Below are 18,189 nucleotides of genomic sequence, written 5' to 3' on the forward strand. Positions count from 1 at the left end.
TTCAATGTTAACAAATTCCTAATGAACCGCCCCCTTAAGTAAACACTTCATCAAATCTCCACACTAACGTAATGTACTTGCAATAACCCTTATCCCTGAGTGGCTTCCGGGCCTTGATAAGTGGTGATCACTGTGTAAAAAAAAATTAACTTTCTTCCACTTAAATTTCAAGTGTTATATAGAGAAGTGTCGGGCAATGCCAAGTTAGCTGAACGATTATTATTATGATCGTTGTTGATGCTTGGAAAATAGAATGTTAAAAAATATGTATCGAGTCGAATTTGGTATTTTACAGATAAAATATTTATGGTAGAAATGTATCGTGAAATGTGAAAACAGGAATATAAGCTAAATAAACAATATACGTGACAAACACTGATCACTTTCTTTGTTTCTTTGATTACCTGAGTTCGTGAGGTAGTTTATAAATGCACCTAAAGTTTTAGAGTTTAGTTAGTCAGAGTAGGAGAATTGGAAAATTTAGCATGGAAAATACCGTGTCCGCGTTTGGGAGCTGAGAGAAACGCGACTTTAGCATGATGCAGAACTTAGAACTCCAGATACGATGAGAAGTCGAGAATAAAGTTTATAATATATATATATATATATATATATATATATATATATATATATATATATATATATATATCACACTCTCTCTCACTCTCTCTCTCTGTCAAAGAACAAGTAGCTTAATTGTATATAAAACTTAAAGTCTGAAATTTTTCTGTTTTTATTTTGAGAATAGTGACAAAAGACTTGTCAGTGAGTATATATTATATAATTTATAGATATCATATGATTTATATATATATTATATAATTTATATACATTATATAATTTATATATATTATATAATTTATATATATTATATAATTTATATATATATTATATAATTTATATATATTATATAATTTTATATATATTATATAATTTATATATATTATATAATTCATATATATATATATTATATCATTTATATATAACATAAATCATATTTTACATAATCTATATATGTTATATAATTTATATATATATCATTTATATATTATATCATTTATATATTATATAATATATATTACATAATTTATATATATATTATATAATTTATATATGTTATATAATTTATATATATTATATTATTTATATATATTATATAATTTATATATGTTATATAATATATATATATATTATATAATTTATATATATTATAAACAATATATATTATAATTCATATATATTATATGATTTATATATACTATATAATATATATATATATTATGTAATTTATATATATATTATAATTTATATATGTTATATAATATATATGTTATATAATTTATATATGCATTCAACAACGCAACACATACTCTGCTGTCAAAAACTCAACGTAGAAACATCAAAACTCGACACTGTTGTCAAAAACTCTTAACTCCAAAACATAACTAACAATTCCAACGTCAACCGCGGGATAAAACATATGGTTGGGAAACTGGCACGGTATATCCTCCTCTCGAGGCTAAATGTGCTTCTCTTAAGCCATTTAATTCCATTTTTTTGTTCATTCTTTTTTACTACATAGGACCTTACAGGCCGCACAATTGCCTTGAGAAAATTTCAGACGGCAGCCTTATTTGGCGAATTGAGAAAACTTTTCAACTAACGGCAGAATGGATTCCTGACTGGTTACAATTTTGTTATTTTTTAATCTGACATCAGACAATTGCTTTCATGACGCTCGAGAAGTAATAAAACGCAGTTTATTCCATTGATCAATGCTACATTTCTGAGATGCTTTTACCTGAAGACATCGACGGGTTGTTCAGGCAATTTTAATATTTTACTGTTTATCTATTGCTTAACCTTCCGAACTTGTGGAAAGTTTTTTCTCTGTGGGAAGAACGTAAGTACATCCCTTGATAAATGTCACTTCTCCCGTAGTGTTCCTTGCATTCATTCTCGTCTCATTAACGTTTGTCCCCGACTGACTAGCCATTCTGAACTCAGATAAACCTACAAGAAACGTAAGTATGGTCGGAAGTGGAATTGAATAGTTACATAAGCAATCACATATTCGACTCGTAAACTTGAGAAGAAAAAGTTATGGTTTTAAATTAAGTTGATATTTTCTGAACGGAATCCGTTCTGCTTTCATTGGCAGAATTTGTTGAATCTGCGTCAGAAATAAAATCTGAATTAAAAGAAAAGGAAAAGAAAACATGGCGATCTGAACAAAGCAATGGATAACATTTCCTCGAATTCGGAAAGGAAAATAAATTTAACAATTCTAAGATGCGTCCACTAATTTAGTGCGATTATAAATAATACACATACAACATTTTTAAGCGTAACAGACCCAGAAATTTTCTATGTTTAAATTAAGCGAAATGCACTTGAGAATTTACGAGTGACAGACCAAAGAATTACTATTTAATCTATTTAAGCATGACAGACCAACGAAATGCAATTAAACCTGAACGAGTGATAGACCGACAAAGGGCTATTGCATATTAAAGCATGACAGACCAACGGAATGCAGTTAAACATTTAAGAATGACAGACCAACGAAATGCTATTTTATTTTGAAGCGTGCCTGATATTGGTGAATATATACAAACTGTTTTAAATGGTTTTTGAAGCTCAAGAATTGTGTATCGGTGTCTTCGTCGGGTCCACCTACATCGAAAATGAGTTCATCTAAGAGCTAGATAAAGATTACGCCAGAGTCGTTCAAGAGTAACTGCCGAATAATCTGTCGAGTCGTGTTGAGGGAATTGCTCACATCGTGTCGGGCTGTGATGACGGAATTATTCGCATCGTGTCGAGTTGTTAAGGATCGTGCCGAATCGTATCGACAGAGTCGTCGGGTCATGTCGAAGGACTTGTTTGGGATTGTGCTGGATCGTGTCGACGGAATTGTTTTTGAGACCGTGCCATATCGATGGAATTATCCGGGACCGTGCTAATAGGGCAGGTTATCTCAATATACCATAAGAATCTTTCACTTAGTGATACAAGCACCAACATTAGCACAAATGACGTTCAGAACAAACATTTTAAGAAAAGAGCGTTAGCCATTAAAAAAAATTCAAGATGGTTGCCAGTTTTCAAGATGGCTGCAGAAGCAAACCTGACAAATTTCAATTTTGGTGCTTGTATCAGCAAATAAAAGATTGTTTCTGCAATCTGCTCAAGTTGCCGGGTCGTGCTAATGGAAATTTTTGGAACTGTGTCTGATCGCATCGACGTTATTTTTTTTGTTGAGTCGTGTTGACAGAAGCGTTTGAGTTTGTTATTCAGTTGACTTGACGAGTGTCATGGTCGCACTTTCGCGTATGATAACAATATTGGGGATCCCTATCTTCCTTCGAGAAGCCACGGGCATGGAGTATTGCTGCTGCATCTTGGCTGTAAAACTATCAATACTCTCTACCTCTTATACAGTGTCTCCAAAAGAACCTCTAATATAATAGGTCCCACACTATCTACGAACCTCCAATCCCTGTCCCATCGTCGCAATGTTTCATCACTGTGCCTCTTTTACAAGTAGTTTAATGGAACGTGCTCTGAAAAATAGCATTTGTATTCTATTTCAACGCCCATATCCCGATGAACTCGTTTAGCAAGAAAATCTCAACTGTCACTGGAAAAGTCGATAAATGCCGGAAATCTTCCCATTCTAATAGTTCCTTCTCTCGGACTGCTAGACTTTGGAATTCCCTACCCGTTTCCTTCTTCTCTGACTGTATTGACATGCAGAACTTTAAATGTAATGTGAACAGACATCTAGCGCATCTTCTTGCATAGCTCTTCCCCGTAGGTATGGTTTCAAATAATAGCCCGTTACGTCGAAGTGGTACTATGCCTTGTTTGGGGTGATTATAAGTAAAACGAAAAGGTTATTTGTATGCATAAACTGCGAGCACTAATCAGTGGCTTGGATGCTACTATAGAAATAAAACAAAAAACAGAAAGAACACGGCCACAGTGCACAAAATAAATCTGAAAGCTCAAAATACTATCCTCCCACCCCCCAAAAAATGGTGGTGAAGGGCGTTACATAAAAGAGTTCTGACGGGCCTGGGAGAATCAATAAGGAAGAGCACTAACCTGACCTCCAATGGAAGAGTGCGAAGAGAACTGGGCCATTGGGGAGGCTTTTTTTCCATCCAAACCCTAGGGAACACCAATGGGTGATGCCAGTGGGTGAAGCGGTTGTTGAGATAACGTGCACTGGTTATCGAAGGAGATGAAGATCATTGGAGATCTGGGAGGACTTGTCACCCAGACTCTAGGGAACACCACGGTGTCAGTGATTGGTCGCTGGTAAGGGCCTGTGTAAGAACTCGTTTTGATTGATAATAATAATAATAATAATAATAATAATAATAATAATAATGATAATAACAATAACAATAACAATAGTAATAATAATGATAACAACAACAATAATAATAATAATAATTATTTCAGTCGTTTTAATCGTAACATTCTTCTTTTCGTAGCTCTTGAACATTTGAGTTAAAAAATAGGAGGCCTTACTTTTAAAACAACCGTCCCAATAATAATAATAATAATAATAACAAAAATAATAATAATAACCAAAATAATAACAATAACAAAAATAACAATAACAACAACAACCAACAACAACAATAATAATAATAATAATAATAATAATATAACAATGTAATTCTATTATAGACGTCACCTCAAAGAACAAGATTATCGGAAACGGATGAAAGTGCTATGGGACATGAATACTACCAAAAAAACTGCGGACCAAGCGAAACATAAATTTGCTTTTAAATCAAGCACTAATGGGAACACAACGAAAGATGAATGATAGAACAGACCAATAAACATTTCTCAAATGATCGGCAAAACTTAAGCGCTGCAAATATATTGACCAAGATCTATGAAACAACAAAACTAAACGTGAATGAAACAACTGACGATGTATACAAATTATGAAAAAAAAAATCCCCAAGGAACCACGAGTGAAAGAAATTAAAAACACTAACAGAGATTATCCCAACGGATACTATTACAAACTTAAACAATTTAATTTACGCAAATGCCAAGACAGTAAGTATAACATTTAAAGAAGAAAAAAGCAGAGGAAAGAAAATGGATAAACCAAGATTACAAACTGAAAATGATTCCGATAAACAAGAGGAATGTGAATAGAAAAAGTGAAAACGTGATTTGCGGCTAAACAAGAAACATGAAGAACTGAAACAAAATATACCAGCAAAATCGTAACAGTGCGAGTAAAACAGGAAACAATGAAAACAATGAAAGACAATTCTATCAAAATGTAAACAGAGTAAAATAAAAATTGAACAACCGGACCTGATAGAAAGAGCAACCAGATCACAATAGAAATGCCAAATAGCTGTAAAACGTGACAGAAGAGTTACATCAAAGCGAATAATGGACAGAAAATGAAATCAGCAAGGAACCTCACAAGACAAATCTACAGAAAATAGCCAACTGGAGAGCACCAGGTCATGAGGTCATACACACATACTGGTTCAGAAAATTGACGACACTACAAGAAAGGCTAATTCAAAAACCTGAAAAATTATTAATTTTATTTATTGCAGACAATTATCTGAATCTTTTTCTTAGTTGTTTCACGACGTTTCGGCCAACTATTCCTCTGGCCTTCGTCAGGTGGTAACCATGATGGGATAGGAACTCTGAATCTCCTGACTGCATTCACTGCAATTACTGCCTTCCGTTGTTGTTGTCGTCTCACCACGTTTTGGCCAAGTAAGCCTCTGGCCAGGTTTGGGTAGGATTGAAACCGCTATCTTCAATCACCACCTGGAACCGTAGAGATTCAACGTCTATCAACTGCGTCACGGGCCACGAAGGGCGATCAAGGTTAGATTTTTTAGTCTTATAAATTCATGTTTATTATCTGATCTTCCATGGTCGGGTCTGAAAATTTATATCTACGAAGCATACGTGCGATAATAGATGACCAAAGGTGTGAATACAAAAAAAAAGACACAGCAAAAGGGAACCGCCCCTAGCAACTACAGACCTATAACATGCTTACCTACGATGCGGAAGGTCTTAACAGTACAATTGAGAGAACACATTTAGCACTCCCTTAATAATCGTGGATTACTTCCCGAGTAATAGAAAGGGTGAAGAAAAGGAAAAAGAGTAACACATGATCAATTATACATAGACCCAAAAGATCATAACGAATGCAAAAAGTCAACAACAAAAAAGAAAAAAGAATATAGCCATGACATGGATCGACTGCAAGAAAGCGTACGCCAGAATCCCTCAATCTTGTATAATAGAATGGTATAGCATGTTCAGACTACCAGGCAAGATATCGATTTGATAAAAAAATGTAATGAGAACATGAAAGCTTGAACTGACAGCTGATGGACAGCACATGTCTGAGATGAAAATACAAATAGGTATTTTCGAAGTAGATTCATGGTTATGATGCACTTGAGAATAAACTAAGAAACTGACAAGTGGAATACAAGTTCATTAACACAGATGAAAGAATGGACAATCTCATGTACATGGATGACCTGAATCTTTCTGCAAGAACAAAACAGGAACTAGACATGAAAGCAACCGAAACCAGAACCAGAATGGAATAATACTAATAAACATAATCAGGATATCCGAATAGAATTCGGTATGGAAAAGTACGCACCGCTAGGAAACTGCGAGCAAGGAGAAAACTGGAGCAAATCGACGATATAAAACTACTTAACCAAGCGGAAATGAGGGAATTAGGTAAACATGAATCTACAAATATTTGTAGTTCTGGAAGCAGACAGTATAAAAGAAACAGGAATGACAGAGACACTTTGAAAGGAATATAAGAACAACAAAACTCTTAGAAACTAAAGTATACAGTGGCTTCCTCCAGTCTTGACAGACTATGGATACCCACTGTAAAGGTGCCTGCGCGTAAAATTTGTGTGGCAAGAGTTTCGCAGTCTCCAACCACGCCTCTCCTGAGTCGACATTGTTGCATACCAGTGGCAAGTGGAGGTACAGAACGACTGGAAACGAGATGAGCGGAGCGCACATACAGCGCCTAGAATTCCCAAATGGTCACCCATCTGTTACTAACCAGTCTCAACGTTGCTTAACTTCGGCGATCTGGCGAAAACCGGTGTGTCAACGTGATTATGCCGTATCATATACAGTAGAAACCTACTAAATGGTATAAACACATGGGCAGTAATATATTCTGAACCGCTTTATATATATATATATATATATATATATATGAAAAAGATTATAAAAAGGCGTGACCGAGAAGGCAATAAATAGACGTGTTACACCCGTGGCTCGAGAGGAACAGGAAAAGACGTGTCCGAAATATTGACCTTACAAAAACACAGTCCCGCGTGTTTGACACGGTAAAGTCTTGTTAAGCACATTGTTTAGCACATTGTTAAGCATACTGAACATGAGACAATGCGTTATTCTAAAAGTACCTGTAAATAAATGTATGCTGTTTCAGCTGGAATAAAGTGAGTCGAATTTCTTACTTGTCTTTGTTAGCTTGCGACTGTTTGCATATAACGTGTGTTTCCCGAGTGTTGACATGTAACGACTACGTTACAATTGTTTAATGTGCCTTTTGAAGCTTTGGTCAATTTTTTTTTTTTACACAGTGGTCACCACTTATCAAGGCCCGGAAGCCATTCAGGGATAAGGGTTATTGCAAGTACAGTACGTTAGTGTGGAGATTTGACGAAGTGTTTACTTAAGGGAGTGGTTCATTATGAATTTGTTAACGTTGGACTTGAACATATCCAAGTTATAGTCAGGTGGGAAGCAGGCAGATGGAACAGAGTTCCACAGGCGTGCAGTTCTAAGAAAGAAGCTTTGTTCATGGAATCCACGTTTTGATTTAGGCACAGATAAAGAGTGGGGAAAATTAATAACAGTGGATTCAGCTAGACGTGTGTTTTTCGTGAAAGATTGGCGAGGGGGGACCAGAGATTGGAGTTCAGACAAGCACCTGCCATGGAAATAACAATAAAACAAGAATAGGCTCGCAACGTCTCTTCTGTGGGAGAGAGGTTGCAGGGTAGAGAAAAGGGCATCCCCTACTAAGCCACGAAGTCTATTTTGTACTCTGTCAAGGCAGGATAGGCTGTTTTTAGCAGCTCCTGCCCAGATATGGCAGCAGTATTCCATCCTTGGATGTACTTGGCTTACAAATTATTTAAAATTTGTGCCCGGTCATGGGGTACTGAGCAGAAGAAGGCAACCGAAACAAAATATACCAGCAAAAGAATTTGAGAATAAAACAAAGATGGAAACAGTATTATATATTACTGTTTTTTATTGGAATTCTCTGAGATGAGTAATTGGTGTATTTATTTATTGATTTACTCGCAAGACCTGTGGAAATTCCACAGGGGACTCCTTCATATGTAATCTATTGATGTTGGCATTCTGTAGATGTTCAGTGTAAATGGAGACGATCTGATACTATTGTAGCTTTTTGCAAACATATTTATCTAAGATAGCAAGAACGCCTGGCAAAGCCCGGTCGTAAAGTATGCTTAAATGCGATATTTTAATTCTTGCAGATTTCGTATATATTATTATAGAATTAATGTTCTATCGATTTTTATATCTTACAAAGTTGCGATTTCAAAAATAAAACAATATATATCCATATGACTTGGGTGCATTAGCTTGAATCGAAACTGAAATAAAAACTTATGAATATATATATATATATATATATATATATATATATATATATATATATATATTGAGTTCCTTCAGCCATAATCGAAACCGAAACCCAAACTTCTGAAAAATTCTTGGTAAAATTATTTATGACATGAAATGAAAGTACATAAAAATTAAACGACCCAGATGTAAGCGTAACAGAGAAAATAAAACACACGCTATTGTATTAATATATAGAATGCGCGGACTGTTATCCTCATCTTCATAATTATTGTTATTTTATCATGTTTCAGGCAACTCATCCTCTGGCCTTCTTCAGGTATCCCCAGGAATCAAGGTCTCTGGATAAATGGTGGGGATATTTCACTGCTGATGCAATTTCCTATCTCTATAAGAGCCAAGTACTTCCAACGATGGAGTACTGTTGCCATATCTGGGCAGGGTCCAAGAAGCCGCTTATCCTTCTTTGACAGAGTTCAAAATAGACTTCGTAGCTTAGCGGAGATGCCCTTTCCTCTTCTCTGCAACCTGTTTCCCACAGAAGAGACGTTGCATGCCTGTCTCTACTTTATCGTTATTTCCATGGCAAGTGCTCGTCTGAGCTCCAATCTATAGTTCCCCCCTCGCCAAACTTTCACGAAATACACCCGTCTAGCTAAAGAAACCACTGTCAATAATTTTCCCTAGTCTTTATCTGTGCCTACACCGAAACATAGATTCCTTGAACAAAGCTTCTTTCTTAGAACTGCACGCCTGTGGAACTCTCATCCGTTTGTCTATTTTCTAACTGGCTACAATATGGTTGTCTTCAAGTCCAATGTAAACAAGTTCTTGATGAATCGTCCCCTTAAATAATCCAATTTACCAAATTTCCACTACTAACTATTACTAAGAAATTATCCCATTAACTACGATACATTCAATAACCTTTATCCTCAAGTGGCCTCCTGGACTTTATAAGTGGTTACCCCTTTTGTAAAAAAAAAAAAAAATACTGCCTTTTATAATTGTTGTTATACCTCCACGTTTTTGCCTAACTAATCCTCTGGTCTGCTTTGCGTAGGATTGAAACCACTATTTTAAGACAATGCTCGTCTGGAACCATAGAGATTCAACGCCTTAATTCTCTGCGCTACAGGCCCCGAAGGCCAGAGGATGAATCGGCCGAAATGTTCTGAAACAACAACAATGGAGATGAGGGTAACAATCCGTAAACAAATAAATAAATGAAAATAGTAGTTCGAATCAAGTAAAATCCAATCCTTATCTAAAAAAGAAAAAAAAAACAACAATTTTGAAACGTTGTATTCTTAAATGTCAGACCCGACCATTTATTTTAAGTGCGTACTATACATAAATATTGCCAAAATAATTTCCACATTTTTTTTTTCGCCATAATTTTCATAAAAATAAAATTACCAATAAAAATAACATTAAAAAAAATCCTCGTCTGCAATTTAATTCGTATAACTTTGTTTATGACCTGCTTTAATGGTCGAGTTCAAGTCCGGAACACAACGTTATAATCTAATCAATCGACAGATTTGAATTTGCAATTAATCATTGTTCAACCGGATATTGCCTCGTTTTGAATTCGAGAGGTTCACGTTGGCAGCCATTTCTCTATTTTTTTTTTTTTTTTTTTTTTTTAACAGACTGCCTTCATTAATATTATCATTTTAACTCTTTGGGACGCTTCGAATTCTGAAAAAGTATCTCTTGGCGAAAATGTATGACATAACGAGGCAATGTCTGTCATTCGGTAGGATGCCTCATCCCCATCTAGAATAAAATTATTTGAGAATTAAAACACAAAAGAGTTGAACGCTCAACAAAAACATAAAAAAGTTAAATTAATATTGCACTAACTCGCACACATGCGACACACTTTAATAGTCTGTCAAAATAAAATAACAGTCTGTCAGATAGTCTGTCAAAATAAAATACAAGGTGGAACGATTAAATTGTCGTCCTAGAAAAGACGACATGATTCTGTTTCCGTTTGATGAAAACCGTATTTTATTTTTGTAGACGATCTACTAGTTGGACAGTTGTTTACAAATCCCAAGAGCCTTCTATATGGTGTGAAAGCGACACAATATTCAACACGCGAGATCGGAGATGCGCCGCTCTACAACTTATGCTCTCTACCGACAAGTTATGTTAACAGTAGCATCGCCAGCACCGTCGAAATGCAAATCCTGGCGGTTAAACGCTTGACTGCACAGCTTAACACATCGGATGATTCTTTCCTGCCAGGGTTATGATCTTTGGTGTGGTTTCAAGTGACGGCCACATCATGCCACCTCACATCTTCGCAGTCGGCTGGAAAGTCAACATCAAAAGGCTACCTGTATGTGCTGAAGAAAGTGGATCTTTGGTGCAGTCAGGTTTGGATGTTGCAGCAGCACTCGGCGCCGGCTCACAAGTTCAAAGAGACCTAGGTTTGACTTTGTAGCCTTCGTTTTCACTGGTCCCTCCTCCTCCCCGACTTGAACCCGCTGGACTACTTCGTTTAGTCATGCGTCAAGAACATCACCAACATGACCTCCCACAGCACTAAAGCAAACCTGATTACCGCTATACGCCGAGTATTTGACGAGCTCCCACCGGAGCTTGTGGAAAAGACAACTCTCAGTTCCGAGCCGTATCAAGGCGGTGATTGAGGCTGAAAGCGGCTACTATAAATAGATGTCATCTCTACTTCATAATCAAGTTACCTGAATGGATTTTTTTCAATAAAAGTTTTAAAATAAAGCTGTAATGTTCTTTTCTTTAGGGCGATAATTTTATCGTCACCCCCCCCCTGTAATTTACGTATTCACAAGGCAAATGTAAAAAAGCTTAGAAATTAAGATCACAAAACACCGTATCTTAATCCGATTATCGACGATTTCATTTTTACTCTTTTTCACTCCACGCAACGGATATTACCACTTTTAACATAAAGGGGTTACTATTTGGCATCGTGATTATGGGAGGACTGTGGAGAGTTGTGCAACGAGACGTCTGTTTACACTGCAATTAAACTTCTGCAGTTCAGCACAGTAAGGGAAGCAAGAAACTGGAAGGAATCCCAAAATTTAGAAGTCCGAGAGAAGATATTATTTTAGTAGAAGGCGTTTCGGTATTTAGGGACCCAAAAAGTCAAGGTATGGCATTTTTCTAACTGTTGAGTTAGTAGGGAGTATGTACGTCGAAGGGGCACAAGTGTGACGAGTTCATCAGAACACGTCCCATTAACGAACTTAAAAAAGGTGCACGGATGCAACACTGCGGCGATGCAAAATCTTGATGTGTAACAGATAACACCTCCCTACAAAATACTTGATGTGTAACACGATAACACCTCCCTACAAAATACTTGATGTGTAACACGATAACACCTCCCTACAAAATACTTGATGTGTAACACGATAACACCTCTCTACAAAATACTTGATGTGTAACACGATAACACCTCCCTACAAAATACTTGATGTGTAACACGATAACACCTCCCTACAAAATACTTGATGTGTAACACGATAACACCTCCCTACAAAATACTTGATGTGTAACACGATAACACCTCCCTTCAAAATACTTGATGTGTAACACGATAAAACCTCTCTACAAAATACTTGATGTGTAACACGATAACACCTCCCTACAAAATACTTGATGTGTAACACGATAACACCTCTCTACAAAATACTTGATGTGTAACACGATAACACCTCCCTTCAAAATACTTGATGTGTAACACGATAACACCTCTCTACAAAATACTTGATGTGTAACACGATAACACCTCCCTTCAAAATACTTGATGTGTAACACGATAACACCTCTCTACAAAATATTGATGTGTAACACGATAACACCTCCCTACAAAATACTTGATGTGTAACACGATAACACCTCCCTACAAAATACTTGATGTGTAACACGATAACACCTCCCTACAAAATACTTGATGTGTAACACGATAACACCTCCCTTCAAAATACTTGATGTGTAACACGATAACACCTCTCTACAAAATACTTGATGTGTAACACGATAACACCTCCCTACAAAATACTTGATGTGTAACACGATAACACCTCCCTACAAAATACTTGATGTGTAACACGATAACACCTCCCTACAAAATACTTGATGTGTAACACGATAACACCTCCCTTCAAAATACTTGATGTGTAACACGATAAAACCTCTCTACAAAATACTTGATGTGTAACACGATAACACCTCCCTACAAAATACTTGATGTGTAACACGATAACACCTCTCTACAAAATACTTGATGTGTAACACGATAACACCTCCCTTCAAAATACTTGATGTGCAACACGATAACACCTCCCTACAAAATACTTGATGTGTAACACGATAACACCTCCCTACAAAATACTTGATGTGTAACACGATAACACCTCTCTACAAAATACTTGATGTGTAACACGATAACACCTCCCTACAAAATACTTGATGTGTAACACGATAACACCTCCCTACAAAATACTTGATGTGTAACACGATAACACCTCCCTACAAAATACTTGATGTGTAACACGATAACACCTCCCTTCAAAATACTTGATGTGTAACACGATAACACCTCTCTACAAAATACTTGATGTGTAACACGATAACACCTCCCTACAAAATACTTGATGTGTAACACGATAACACCTCCCTACAAAATACTTGATGTGTAACACGATAACACCTCCCTACAAAATACTTGATGTGTAACACGATAACACCTCTCTACAAATGCACCTGCACAATCGTGATCGAGGACCATTCGAAAATACAACAAAGCCGAGAAAGTTCCTCTTTCGCAGAAAGCCGGGTGAACCCGTCCAAGAATAGTATCGCACCAGGCACAACCAGGTTATATAGATAGAAGATTAAACCACAAGTCGCGTTCTTTCTAGAGCGATAGAATGATCCAAATATTTTCATATTAACCTTACCATTCTTAAAAAATGAATTACGCAAAATAAAAAAAAATCCAACATTTCTTAGTTTTAATAAATACTTTGGTTATCATCCTTTTCAATTTCGAATCTCCTATATATCGAGTTAATGCGAATTTGTTTTGCTTAAGATTTCCTGATCTTCATCCGGCTTATCCTCTTTTAACAGATTAATTTATTCCCCGGTTGCTTCTTATTCTCCCGTCTCTCGACAAACGCTGGGATTTACACGCCCAGACACTTAATCTGACAATTGACTATATATATATATATATATATATATATATATATATATATATATATATATATATATATATACTCACGCACATATATATGTGTATGTATGTGTGTGTATGTGTATGTGTGTGTGTGTGTGTGTGTGTGTGTGTGTGTGTGTGTGTGTGTGTGTGTGTGTAAATAATGATGGATTATTTTTGATGTAAAGTCGAAGAGTGTTACTGAAAACCCGGTGTAGAACCAGTGCAGTTCAGGCAGAACCAATTTGTCGGAATCGGTTCCGTCAAAACAATGTCTGACATCCGAACGGAATCCATCGGAATGTACCCTCACAATCTCGTTGCTTTTTATATACTTTATGAGTCCAAGGTGCGTCCACGTATCTCCGTGAGAGACTATGTGTTCCAGACATTTTTAGTATCTTATAATTCCGATTGGAATCAGTAATATACTAATGTAGGGGAACGGATAAACCTGCTAGATTAATCAGTTCTATGTTACACACTTCTGGAGGTTGATTCAAAGAGTGTACTAAGAATAGAATTCAGAAATACTTAAGAGTTCTAATAACTGATTAAATGAGATCATGCTACCCCGGTGAATTAAATAAAGTGTTCTGTTCGAAATTTCCTGCAGATTTCCCTGTTCGGTAAGGTAAGAGGTTACATCGGCTGAAACGTTGTGAGAACAAAATCCAAGATAAGAACAGTAGTCTGAATAATAACAAAGAAATTCTTGTCTAGACAGTTCATTCGTTTCAAAACGCTCTTGTTACGTTTCTTGCATCTGCCTTTTTCTGTCTCTCAGACATTACGCGTTTTGACTCGATTCATTTCTGCTGTTTTTTATACCTTCAGTGACGACAAAACAAGGGAACTCTTTTCATTTCCAGTGACAAGAGCCTCCGTTCATGCGTTAAACGAAAAACAGTAATTTTGGTTGGCCAAATTTTCACTTAAAAAAGCATTTCCATTGGTCTTTCGTGCTTAAGTTAATATATTTCAGCTGGCATACTTAGGTTAAAATAATATTTCAGTTAATCTTTTATGCTTAAGTTAAATTATTGTTTCTGTTGATCTGTCATACTTAAGTTAAAATATTATTTACTTTGGTCTGTCGTGCTTAAGTTAAAATACTATTTTCGTTGATTTGTCATGCTTAAGGTAAAATATTATTTCCGTTGATCTGGCATGCTTAATGTAAAATATAAAATAGATCCGATTTCTGTCATGCTAAAGTTAAAATAATATTTCCCCTTTTCCCCATCGATCTGTCATGCTTAAGTGAAAATATTATTTACTTTGGTCTGTCATGCTGTAGTTAAAATATTATTCATTGAATGGCATTGTCCTATTAGATATAAAGTTGCCCTCAACAGATCTAATTAAATTAAAAATTAACTGAAAAACGAACAGAATATTATTGAATAATTATTGAATAATTATTTGACAAATTAGCAAAGCTTCAAAACTTAAAAAAAAACAACTGAAATAAAGAAAAAAACACTCATTGCAAGGTAAGTTTCATATTTGTTTATTTTTTTCTAATAACAAACATTTAATGAAAAATAGTTTTATTTATATAATAAGAAAAGTAATGGCGCTTGAAAAACATCGTTTTGAATTTGAATTATATTAAAGAAAGTAGAAGGCAAAATAACAATGTGCGTAGAATAAAATACGCATCAAGTGCGCTTGAAAGCCAAATCACAACGTAATATTAGGAAAATAAACAAATATTTTACTTGTTTGAAATTTATTACAAATATATTTAAGAGACAAAACAAAACGCCGAAGATGGAGCATACCTCTGAAATATATTTGTGATAAATTTCAAACAAGTAAAATATTTGTTCATTTTTCTAATATTACTTTGTGACTTGGCTTTCAAGCGAGCTTGATGCGTATTTTATTTTGTTCAAATTAAAACAACGTTTCTATATGAACTCTCATCCTTGACGTTATTCTCGCGTTGCCTACGCATAGTTTAAACATTTCAAAATACAACCGCTAGAAACAACGTGCGGCTCTTTACAAACAGACTTCTTTCTCCAAATTTACAACATGGCAAGGAAGAAGAAAAGGAAAAAAAGAAAAAAAACAACGTACTGAAGATGGAGTATATCTCTGAAATATATTTGTTATAAATTTAAAAAAAAGTAAAATATTTGTTTATTTTCCTAATATTACTTTGTGATTTGGCTTTCGAGTGCACTTTATGCGTATTTTATTTTATTAAAATTAAAACAACGTCAAGTACGATAACTTGACACCATGTTTATAAGGTGTTTTCAAACCTATTTCTTCTTAGCATAAGTTGAACGATTGGCGCAAAACAGTTGATAAACAAAAAAAGCGTTTCCTGTTAGTTTGTCAACTGTTTTACGTCAAAATTGACCCCCCAAGATTTTAGATTTTGACCCCCTGGTAGCTCAGTTTTCCTCATGAAAACCGGTTAAAAAGTTATCCACGTGTCTGAATACCATATTTCAAGTCTGTAGATTAAATATTCATTGAGTATATAGGTTGAGAAGTCTCCGTACACACATTCTCACTTTTACCGATATACAAGCAGGCACCCGGCGTTTCCCGGTCGTAAAATACGCATAAATATAATATTTTAATTAATGCAGAATTCTTATTTATTATGAACAGAAATATCGTAGGTATTAAACCTAACGTTAAATTCATTTTTAAATTTAAGTAAAATTTAAAAAAAAAACAAAAAAAAAACGGAAAGAAACTGAGACGTGCGCATGCGAGTATTATGTTTTTTCTAAGCAGTTCAATTTTTGTAGGAAAAAAATACCCGAGCCGCCATCGAAATCAGAAACTAAAAACAGTGAGTCTAGTACGTTAGGCCAGCTTTACACATGCTTTAAAAAGTGTTTTCAAACCTACTGTATTCTTAAGATAAAGAAATCTGTCATGAGAATGATTTACGCATGCGCATTTGTGAAACAGTTAGCAAACGGATAAAAAAATCTGATGACCCGCGAGTACCTACTTTTTCACTTTTGACCTCTTAGACAGCTTTTCGTTTTTCGGATGAAAACCGACCAAAAAGTTTTCCACGTGACTGAATATCCTATAAACCAAATTTCAAGTCTGTAGATAAAAAATTCGTCGAGTATATAGGTTGAGAAATATCTTCACACACTCTCACTTATATATATATATATATATATCTTCTTCTCTTCTCTCTATATAAATAAAATGAACTCATTTTTTCCCGTCTGATTTTGACATTAATAGGATTAAAAATCAAGATATTTCATGCAAATATAATATGCACAAACGGCAGAACAATATCTGAGGTGTGTTATAGGCTTATTATTTCTCAAATTCCTCGATAATCTTAGATTTCTATACTTTTTCTGCTGAGAAGTCACGGCCAAAATCGGTTAAGATCAATGGAAGTGGTAAAATATTTTCTCTCTAATAAATTCCCCCCCCTGCCACCACTTAACACCGTTTGGAGATCGTTCACAAGGAACAGCTGAGAAGAGAACACCGGTTTGGCTTCGTAGTTCTTTCATGTGAAGTTATTTAAAATCACTACACTAAGCTGCAGTGCTCTGTGGCGTAGTGGTTAGCGTGCTGGACAATTCACATTATATTTTCACGTTCGCGCCGACCTACCGTAGTCGTTTTTTTTTTTTTTTTTTTTTTTCCTAAACAACCGGAATGGACTTTTCTTGGTGGCCGAACTGTTAACGTTGCAGATGTTTTTTTTGTTGTTTTTTTTCACACTTTATTTTCCTACTTTTACTCATGACTCCGGGTTTGATCCTTCCTACTTACCTACCATAACATTTTTTTAAACTCCCCCCCCCCGTCTCGGAAACAAACACTCGGGCAACGCCGGGTACCCCCGCTAATATATATATAAATAGGAAACGATGTTTTTCTAGGTGCTATTACTTTTTTTGATTAACGTATAACAGACAGAAGATTCAGGTGCTAGTGCACTTATTGATCCGCCCTATTTTTTTTAAATAGTATTTCAAATTTAAAGTTTCATGGTATATGCTTTTATTAAATTGTACGGTTAAAGTACAGAAAAGGTACAAAACACCCTCTCCTCCCCATGTTAAGAATGGTTTTCTAAATAATGTTATTATTTCAGCACAGATCAATCTAAGTGCACTAGTACCGACATTCAAAACCAACCGTGAATAAAATCTCTACGGACTTTATTAAAAAGGGATTTATTTCTGCGGCGGAAAAGATGATTTACAAAATTAGCTAGTGAAGCATGCATGGTGCCACGTGAG

This window comes from Euprymna scolopes, chromosome 40, assembly GCF_053919585.1.
Source record: "Euprymna scolopes isolate OS-2025 chromosome 40, ASM5391958v1, whole genome shotgun sequence".
Classification (NCBI taxonomy): Eukaryota; Metazoa; Mollusca; class Cephalopoda; order Sepiida; family Sepiolidae; genus Euprymna; species Euprymna scolopes.